The 10,211-nt window shown below is 49.8% G+C and overlaps 1 pseudogene; it reads right to left on the bottom strand.

Annotated features, from left to right (window-relative positions):
• Positions 1 to 7,012: 7,012 nt before the first annotated feature.
• Positions 7,013 to 9,442, bottom strand: LOC116833448 (olfactory receptor OR9H1-like; annotated as a pseudogene).
• Positions 9,443 to 10,211: the final 769 nt, after the last annotated feature.

The following is a 10,211-nucleotide window of genomic DNA, read 5'->3' as shown; positions in this document are numbered from 1 at the left end:
AGGCCAGATGGCTTCAGCAAAGTACTCAGAGAAACAGGTATGTTAGGCCCCAGGCTAAACAAATCCCTAGTGACCCGGTAGCCAAATGGAAGTTTACTCCAGCGTTAATCAAGGCACTGGAGCCAATTAAGATCTTTCTAAAGGCAGTAGCAGCTAGCTACTTTAATTAGAACACCTGCAGCCATCAAGGCAGGCTAATCAGGGCACCTGGGGTTTAAAAGAGAGAGTCAACTCCAGTAGGCAGGAGGCAGCAGTTAAGAAGAAGCGCGCAGTGTGAGGGAGTCTGAAGAGAAGCAAGAGCCGAGAGAAGTTGAGAGAGTGTAACATGGCTGGAGGATCTGAAAGAGGACAAGCGTTATCAGACACGAGTAGAGGTCCTGTTATGGGATAAAGAAGGTGGTATGCGGAGGGAGGCTCCAGAGTAAGTTAAGCTCAGGGAGTTGTAGCTGCGCAGCTGTTCACAGGAGGCACTATAGACAGCTGTGATCCACAGGGCCCTGGGCTGGAACCGGTAGTAGAGGGCAGGCCCAGGTTCCCCCAACACTCCCAACTCCTGATCAGACCACAGGAGAGCTGACCAGACTGTGGTTCACAAGAGGGAAAGATCACTGAGGTGAACAAATGCCGGCCAATAAGCGCAGAGACCCACCAAGGTTAGAGGAGAAACGTTGTTACAACTGTGTCAGGGTGGGATCTTTGGTGTGCACAGTGCGGCGGAAAAAAAGAGGAGGGTGATTTTAAAAAAAAAATTAATAAGAGAGGGTTATTTTTTTCAGCAAACAAATGGAATGAGCGTAGTGCGGGCACTGATACAAGCCCAGCAGTGCAGCAGGAGGCTACCCATGGTCCAGGCGCGCCCAACAGGAGCAATGCCGCGCAGCAAGAAACTATCGCCTGCTGATGGATCCAGGCTTCCAAGACCGAAGCTATGTTTGCGGGTTAAATGTAAACCAGGTAAAAGACTCTTACAGAGCTGCCATAGGCCATGATGGGACGTGGCTCATACAGCCAGTCCCACTGGCCTGCAGAAATGACAGGGAGGAATGATGTAGAGGGCATACCTCTGGCCTTTGAGGACAGCCTATGGAGGCTGGCCTAGAGATTCAGTGATCTGGGCATCCTGCCCCATTTCCTGTGTGGGGGAAGGGGAGCCAGACGGCCTACTATGATCTGCCTGAAGAGGCGCAGCAGAACTACCCCCAGTCTGAAAGCATAGATCCTGGTCAGATCTTGGGTAACGACTGCAAGTGCGGGCCCAGCAGATATCATAGTGGAGGTACCAGGAAGACAAAACCCGCGGTCCAACTGTATGGACTCTACATCTTGCACGAAGTGGTTGCAAACCAGAGTCCCGAGTCCGGAAGAGATACTAGAGGTTCTGGTCATCGACTGGTACATGAGGGCATTGCCACCAGATCTCCAAATGGGTTTAGGTCAGAAACGATCCGGATTCTGCGCTCCTTATTACTGTGGGCCGGCCGATGATCAATGCTTTTGGGCAGTAGAAAGATAGCAAGCTCTGCGACTTACCAAGACTCCCAATAGGAGAGACGTGAGGGCAGACTCGCACTCTAATGGCGTCGTTGCTATGGGTTCCATTAGTAGTCCATTTACTCTCGCCTCCGCGATGCCTTTTGTCTTCGCCTCGTGTGTGGCTTGAGAAATAGGAGGATTGCTGAGCCAATCATGGGTTGGGATTCGGCCCTTCCTTAGACAGATTGTACAGCTGTGAGTGGTGCCGTAAGTAATACTCTATAAACCTCCGCGCGGGTCATAGTACCTGTATGTTTTCTTCTTTGGGAGGGGGAGGGGCTATCGCTGGTGCTTGTCTTCGATAAATTACTGCCCTTCGGAGAGGATGGAGCGTAAGCTCCATATGCTGCGTTGGACTCTACTGTTGCACTACAAGCAAGCGTGGATATTAATACAAAAGAATATGGCTTGCGCCCCTATCGGGTATATCTCCAGATATGTGAATCAATGGTACATATCTAGATTCTCTATTTCTCAAGCGTGTTACATTTCTCAAATACCTATACTTCCTTTTTCTCTAAGGCCCTTGGCCAAGGGCACCTCTCGCCAGGGGACAGTTAATAGAATTAAAAAAATCAGGAATTGAAAAGACGGCACTTAATGTCTGTGAACGCGAAAGTGGTGGCGCTATTGGGAAGAACATGCCCAAAAATGCCCCTGCCCTCCAGTGGGCGCCAAGTCCAATGTGTGAGACTCGGGCGTGAGAGTAAAGGATTCGAAATCACAAAACACAGATTCAGAAGGATTCCTCACAATTCCGCCTTTAAAAAAACTTTATTGGATCTTATGAGTTCTGCCATCATGATACGCAAAACTGTCCAACCACGGCCCAGGCCCCGCAAGAAGCCGAGGTGCGCCCTTAGACACCCGCGCTGGACGGCACCCCACCATGACGGTCATGAGCCCGTTGGAAGGAAACAGAGTCTTGTCACTCCCTCGGAGAAGCCACAGGCAAGCCTGCTCATAAGTTGGCCTAGACAGAGTAAGAGCTCTTTTAACCAGGTCGGTCTTGATCGGAGCATACCTTAATTGCGAGACGTTCGCACTACTTAGACGTTCCATGATGAAATGAGGTTAGCGTGAGTTATAGAGGAAGGCGAGTTAAGTGGGAATTGGCGCACAAGGTCCGCGTGGTGTAAGGCTCCAGCGCCCCTACTTATAGTGAAGAACGTATCTACCTGTTTACAAATTGTGTGCAAATGCATGGAGCAGGCGATAACATCAACTTCTATGTGCCAACAAACATCAAAAAAGCCATATTTGACGCATCACCCACAGTCACCTGTTTGGAGGACACTAGCCGGCGTAGAGAAAACCCAGAGCAGTATCCTGCGGAGTTCTTCTGGTCCAGGGGTACATGAAGATAGCAGGCTGATTCTGCGGGCCTCCCTTGGCCAGTATCAAGCTACATAGCCCTCGCCCACACTTTTTGTGGGCCCCTTTGGATAACCTCTTCCAATAACGGATACCATTTGAACGCATAGCCATGGATCTGATTGGGCCCCTGGGAGAAGACAGCTCGCGGGGCCACAACTGTTTGGCTCTGTGTATGTATAGACTATGCATAGTCACCCAGAATGACCACAGCCCTCCCTATGCAGACAGCCAGCCCAACGATAAGCTAAGGGCTACTACAGTCTTTTCCCGGGTTGGCGCTACCCAAGGAGATTACTGATCTGATCAAGGGACACTTTCGTGTCCAAGTTGATGAAGAGATCTTGCCATTTCATGCTCCATGGTACAGCCCTCGACCTCTGTTACCATCGCCCACAAACAGATGCTTGAAAGTTTCAATAGGACCTCACAGTCGCCATGATCAGTGCAAAGTAGTGAGCAGGCGATGAGACTGAACTGCTATGCCCACATGGTGATCCCGTAGTCCTGCCTCCGTCTGCATTCACTCATGATATCGCTGGGCAGCCTTGAATCCAACCGAAAGAGGCAAGTCCTGCACAACAAGCCCGAAGTGACTACTATGATCACACCGAGTTTACACGTTCAAGACAGCTTGGTAACACATGACCAGCATATCGATCCCATACTATATGACGCCAACCGCAATTGGAATAGCCAAGAAATGGAAAGACCCGCCACAACTAAACAAACATGAGTCCGCAGCGGATACAGGTATGAGCGGATCGGACTAAGCTCGAAGTACTCATTTCGTTGACCTCGTATGAATAAAACACGGAACGCAATCTGAACCGCATCTATAAAAGCAAAGTGATGGTTCTAGCTAGTTGGATCAGGTAACTGGTCAGTACCAACAGCAGAAAAGCCAAGCTGTTGGTCAGTCGCAGGGACCCTATGAAGTGTTGAAGCCATGGAGAGCGTAAACTATAACGGTGCGGCAGCCAGGCCGGCAGGAAACCTGCAGCCAAAATTACCACATCAATCTTCTAAAACCTTGGCATGATCAAGAGGCATGCTTAGTCCCCAGGAAGACCCTTCCCAGAATGGATACTTACACGAGGGCAAGTGAGGATATCACCCGACTTGACGCCAAATCGAAAGGTTGAGGTAAGCCGGACATGATAATAGAATCGAGATGTGTTCTCTAACAAAACCGGGGCGGACGGGTCTGAGACCTATCACCATATAAAACTTGATCCCGAAAAGCCAAGGTAACACTGAGACCCTACCGAATCCCAGCAGCCAAAAGATGAGGAATCAGGGCTGAAGTAAAGAAAAGCTTAGAATTAGGCGTTATTGAAGAATCCTTACAGTCAGTGGTGCAGCACATAGTTTCTAGTGCCCAAACCTGATGGCACCATGAGATTCTGTAATGACTTTTCGCGGATCTGGATGAAGTATACCCCAATTCGATGCGTACCCCAGACCACCCATCGACGAATGGTTGGACCGACGGGGTAAAGTCGCCCGATAGGGTGGTGAAACATAGCCACTCGGATCTGACAAAAGCGTGTCCTCGCTCAGTTGTATTCCCGACCACAAGACACGCTTAAGAAAGACAGCTTGCCTTGCCCCATCACACTACTTTGACTTCAGAGGAGTTACTCTTGATTCACAGCAGAGCAGAGGGAGACATCTCCCTCTGGCCCAGCCTAAGACTAAGTTCCCTTTGTGGATCTAGCCTGCAGTGACCACAACCTGATAGGGGGGGTCACATTGTTGACCATTTTCCAGCAGTTACCATGGCATCTGAGATATTGCAAAAACCAGATCCCCTCAGCTGGTGTAAATCAATGAAACTCCATGGAAGTCATTTGGGGCTTGACTCATGAAGGGATTTAGGCACTGTAAAATTCTCTCCCTTGTTGCTTTTAGCCCAGTGGTCTGTGTGCTCACCTAGGAGACCACGGGTTCAAATCCCCCATCTTCCTGAGGGACAGAAGTGGGCTGAACAGGGCTCTGCCATGTCCCATGTAAGGCTCTAACCACTGGGCAATGGGATGTTCTCATGTGGAGCCCCCTCAATCTCTCCCATTGCTGTAGTCCCACTTTGAATAAATAATTAAAGCATCACTGTGGGGGGGGCAGATCCAAGATCTTCTATATTCAGGGTAAGGGGCCTAACCACCATGATATAGAGTCATTCTCATGCAGTCTCTCTCTTCCCCGCCCCCCATTATTCTTTCTATTCCTCCAAAGCTGAATGGCTTCAACAGGAAAGACTGAGGGAGCTCCAGATCTGAATACCTTATAGCTCAGTGGTTCAGTCCCTCATCTGAGAGGTAGCAGATTTCTGTTCAGCTTCCTTCTCCCCATCAGGGTACATGGGGTTAGAACTAAAGGTGTCCTAAGCACTAGGCTAAAGGTTATGAGGGAGGCCCTGCCCCTCCCCTGCTTTTTTATGTGGATTTATGAATACATCCTACCAGATCAGGCCCTGCAAGCAAGGTAGGCAGAGGAACACTCACCTTCTCCCAGCCTTGGAATTTGTGCTGGGGCTCAAGTGGATGATAGGTGTCCAGATCCCCAAGTGATGCTGCAGCGCACATGTCCAGAGGCAGAAACATAGACACCTAGGGAACATTTACACTGAGAATTTAGGCACTGAGTGAGTTTAGGGGCCTAAAGGATTCAGCTACTGAGCAGGGGTTTCATGACTACTGGGGATGGGGGGTCTGGGAGGCCTCCCCTTCAGTCAAGTGGTTAGTGGAGCAAGCCAGGCTATGGATAAATCCAGTTCAGTTTCCCCCTTCTGCCTGATAGGAGGAAGGGTTTGCCCAATAGCATCTCTCTGTTGGATGCCCAAACTGCTGCACAATAGACTCATTCTCACTCCCTTTGTTGCTCGGTGTATATTTAATTATTTCAATCAAAGTGGAACAGCTTCTACAGGAGAGATTGAGAGACATTCAGCCTACAATGTCCCATAGCCCAGGGTTAGGGCTCTCACCCAGGAGGCTAGAAATCCAAGTCCAAATACCAACCGCACATCACACAGGGAGGGGAACTGAACTCAGGTTTTCTACATCCCAAGTGAGTGCTTCACCCCAGGAAATAAAAGTTATAAGGGAGGCCTCACCTGCCTGCCCCCCCACATCATTTTGTGTCTGTTTAGGTGTGCTCTGAGACCACCTACCAGATCAATCCCCACAGGCTAGGCAGGTGGTGCCACGCCTGCTCTGAGGACCCCATTGGGGCTTAGGGATCAGATAGACACCCAGGCACTTACACCAAGGTGGCTGTGTACATGCTGACTGGCAGAAACTAAAGAGCCTTGGGGACTTGAATGTTGGAAAATCAGGCACCTAGGGATTTTAAAGGTCTACAAGGTTAAGCGACAGGGGTTTTGCAGAGCTCAGTGGCACTGAAATGTTGGATTTAGGCACCTAAAGTAGCAGTTAGATGCCTAAATCCTTTTGTAGAGCACACTGATTTCAGCTCCCCAAGGATTTGGAGATGGCTCTTATCTATTCTACAGATATAGGAATGTAAAAACATACACAAAGATTTGAAGTCTATGGAAATACTTTATTCTTTTTAACATTCTATATTGTCACCTAACAGAGAAATTGCCATGCAGCATCAGCCCTGTGGTTCTTCTAGTCCAGGCACCTGTCTCCAGTGGTAGCCAGTATCAGCTGCTTCAGAGAAAGGAAAATTATAAGCTAAACTGTGAGGAAAATTTCGTCCTAGCCCAGGCAGTCAGTGGTTGGCTCATGTCCTCAAGCATGAAGGTTGTTACAAATGATAAAGACATTTTAGAATTCTGTTAGTCTCCATGTCTGAATGATCTCCTGAGCCACCAGCATGCCCAAGTGTGATTAGAGTGTTAACTAGAGAGAGAAGTGATAGTGACAGTCAGAGAAAAAAAGATGGACAGACAGATGAGTTGTACTAGATGTCCACCCACATGTCTTAAAAACTCATTGGTTTATAGCCAGATAAGAAAGAAAAACAATGAAACAGTTTGTCATAATTTTGTAGTTTTTTCTTGTTGCTCCAGTTTTTTGTGCAAATTAAAAAGAATGCTGAGACCGTGTTCTGTCTCTATATTGAAATGCAAAGTTCATTTTGTCAAGGATTTGTGGCCCACTGTCCTTCTCAAATCTTCTTTAACATCCTTGTTCCTAAGGCTGTAGATGAAGGGATTCAACATGGGGGTGACAAAGGTGTAAAACACAGATACTGCTTTCCTTGGGTACAGAGAAGATAACCAAGTGGGCTGGGCGTACATGAAAGCAATGGTCCGTGTAAGGGTCCGGTGCTGGGGCTCTTCCCTCTCAGGTGCAGCGGGGAGCCAAGGTGCCTCGCTACAAGCAGCAATCTGTCCAGAGCCTAGACCCCTCAGCAGGAGCTGAGCAAACAAATAGTCTCTAAACAAGGCAGAGTCCCGGCCCTTCAGCAGGGGCTGGGTAAGCACGGAATCTATTAGCCCGGCCCTGAAGCAGGGCGGGGCAGTAAGCAGTCAGTGCTCAGGCCCTTCAGCAGGGGCTGAGCAAGCAAATGGTCTCTAGGAGCCCAGGCCCTGTGTCAGGGTGGGGCAGTAAGCAGTTCAGCGCTCAGGCCTTTCAGCAGGCTGAGCAAACACAGGATATCAGCCCGGCCCTTGGGCAGGGCGGGGCGGTAAGCAGTCCAGGCTCAGACCTTTCAGCAGAGCTGAAGTCAACAAGTCAGTAGTCTATAAACCCAGGCCCTTGGGCAGGGCGGGGCAGCACACAGTTCAGGCTCAGGCCTCACAGCAGGCGGAGCAGACACAGAGTCTCTAAGCCCGGCCCTGGAGCAGGGCAGGGCAATAAGCAGTTCAAGCTCAGCTCCTTCAGCACGGGGCTGAGCAGCAGTTCAAAACAATGAGTCTATAAAGCCCAGGTCCTGGCTCAGGGCGGGCAACCAACTGGTACAGAGCTCAGACTCTCAGGCAGGGGCTGAGCAACATTTTAAACCATAAGTCTATAGCAAAGGCCTCCTCAGGCCAGGGGGATGGGGAGTCTGCCACCTTGGAAGGGTGGCGAGGGGGACATAGGCCCTCCCACTCCACTGCGTCCCAGCCCGGGGCCCAAGCAGCGGCAAGGGTTCGCTGCAGTCAGTGGGGAATCCTGGCTGCAACGCACTGACATTGGTTTGGGGTCCCCTGGAGCCAGACTGGGGTTGGCTTCCCCCCAGGCCACTTCCAATCTCCCCCTCTCTAGATAGCTGTCGTTCGCCGGTGTCGTCCGGCGGGTCCCAGACCATGGGTTCCTCAGGATACCAGGCGGTGCAAAGCTCAGGCAGCTCCTCTGCATACCAGGCGTAGGAAGGCTCTGGCCACTCCTCCGGATACCAGGCACGGGGAAGCTCAGGCAGCTCCTCAGGATACCAGGCGGTGCAAAGCTCAGGCAGCTCCTCGGGATACCGGGCGTAGGAAGGCTCTGGCCCCTCTTCCGGATACCAGGCACGGGAAAGCTCGGGCCAGCATTCCTCCAGGTACTGGGTACAAGGCAGTCAGGTCAGCAGTCCTCCAGGTAGTGAGCACGGGGCAGGCTGGGCCCAGCGGGAGCTCAGGCACCAGCATCTTTCCTCTCCGGCAGTCTGCAGCCAACTGAGAACTGAGGCTGGGCTTTTATACTTCCTGTCCCGCCTCTTGAATTCTGGAGGGCGGGGACAGGCGGCGGTGGCTCCGCCCACTGAGGCACCTGTTCTGGCTCGTTCCTCTCAGGCGTGGTGGGGAGCCAGGGCACCTCCCTACAGTCCCATAAAATAAAGTCACAACCAACATGTGGGAGGTGCAGGTGGAGAAGGCTCTGTGCCTCCCCTCAGCAGACCGAATCCGGAGGACAGTGGAGATGATGTAGATGTAGGAGAGGAGCACAATCAGGGCAGTGCTTGCTAAGATGAGGCCACATAAGGTAAACATCACAAGATTATTGACGTACGTGTCACTGCAGGAGAGACTGAACAAGGGAGGGCTGTCACAGAAGAAATGATCGATCTTGTTACGCCCAAATTAGTGCAGCGTAAAGGTAAAGTCTGTTTGCACCATGGCATTCACACAGCCACAGATATACGACCCTGCCACCATCTGAACGTAAACCCACTTGGACATGGTGATGGGATACAGGAGCGGCTTGCAGATGGCGGTGTATCAATCAAACGCCATCGCTGCCAGGAGGAACGCTTCGGTGGTGAGAAAGAGACACAAGATGAAGAATTGGGTGGCACATCCGTTATAGGAAATGGCTTTGCTCCCTGATAGGAAGCTTGTTATGGCTCTGGGGGCAATGATGGTGGAGTAGCAGAGGTCTAAGAGTGACAGGTTCATGAGGAAGGAGTACATGGGGGTGTGAAGACAAGAGTTGACTCTAATGATGAGGACCAGGATGGTGTTTCCCAACACAGTTACTGTGTAAATCACCAGAAACAAGACAGAGGAGATCATCTGGCATCCTGGACCATTTCCAAACCCTAGCAGGATGAATTCCATGACTGCTGTGCGGTTCCACTCTCTCACTGGCGCCATGGCTGTTAAATCCTTTGGAAAAGATGTGAGATAATTATTAAAGAGGCAAATGAAGAAGATGCAATGATGGACTTCATGAAAAGAGGGAGGATGGTCTCAGACTCGGCAGATCAATGTTCATTTTCCAGCTCTGCCACAGACTCCCTGTGAGACCTTGGCCCAATCACTTGGGCTAGGATTTTCAAAACAGCCAAAGGGAATTGGGCACTCAACTCCATTGAATTTCAGTAGGATTTAGTCACCAAGGACCAGATTTTTGAAGGTATTTCTGTGCCTAGTGGAATTTTCAAAAGTGCCAAGGCACCAAAATCTCATTGATTTCAATGAGTGTTAGACATCTAGATGCTTTTGCAAAATCTCACTAGGCTCCTAGATTCCTAGATTCCAAGACCAGAAGGAACCATTCTGATCAATATCGTTAATTCTAAGTGCCTAAATACTGTAAATTGATCCTAAATATCATTAAAATCAGGGGTCTAACCAGTAAGCTCTTGTGAAAACTCTCAGCTTTGATATTTCTGCCCCTTAGTTCCCAGTACTGAAAATGAAGATAATATTATTTCCAGAACTCAGAGGGTGTTGTGATACAATCACTAATATTTTGAAATTGCTCAAATGCTGCCATGGCAAGGGATAGAAAAGCACTTTGAGTAATTTTTCAGAATAAGCCACCCAACTCACCATTGACTTTTTATAACGTGTGTCCTTAATTCACTACAGTTCTATTGAAAATCTTATCATAAATAGATTCAATTTGATGGCCAAACTGCCT

Source organism: Chelonoidis abingdonii, chromosome 25 (genome assembly GCF_003597395.2).
Source record: "Chelonoidis abingdonii isolate Lonesome George chromosome 25, CheloAbing_2.0, whole genome shotgun sequence".
Taxonomy (NCBI): Eukaryota; Metazoa; Chordata; order Testudines; family Testudinidae; genus Chelonoidis; species Chelonoidis abingdonii.
The sequence above is the reverse complement of the archived record's forward strand: the minus strand, read 5'-3'. Positions and strand labels throughout refer to the sequence as shown.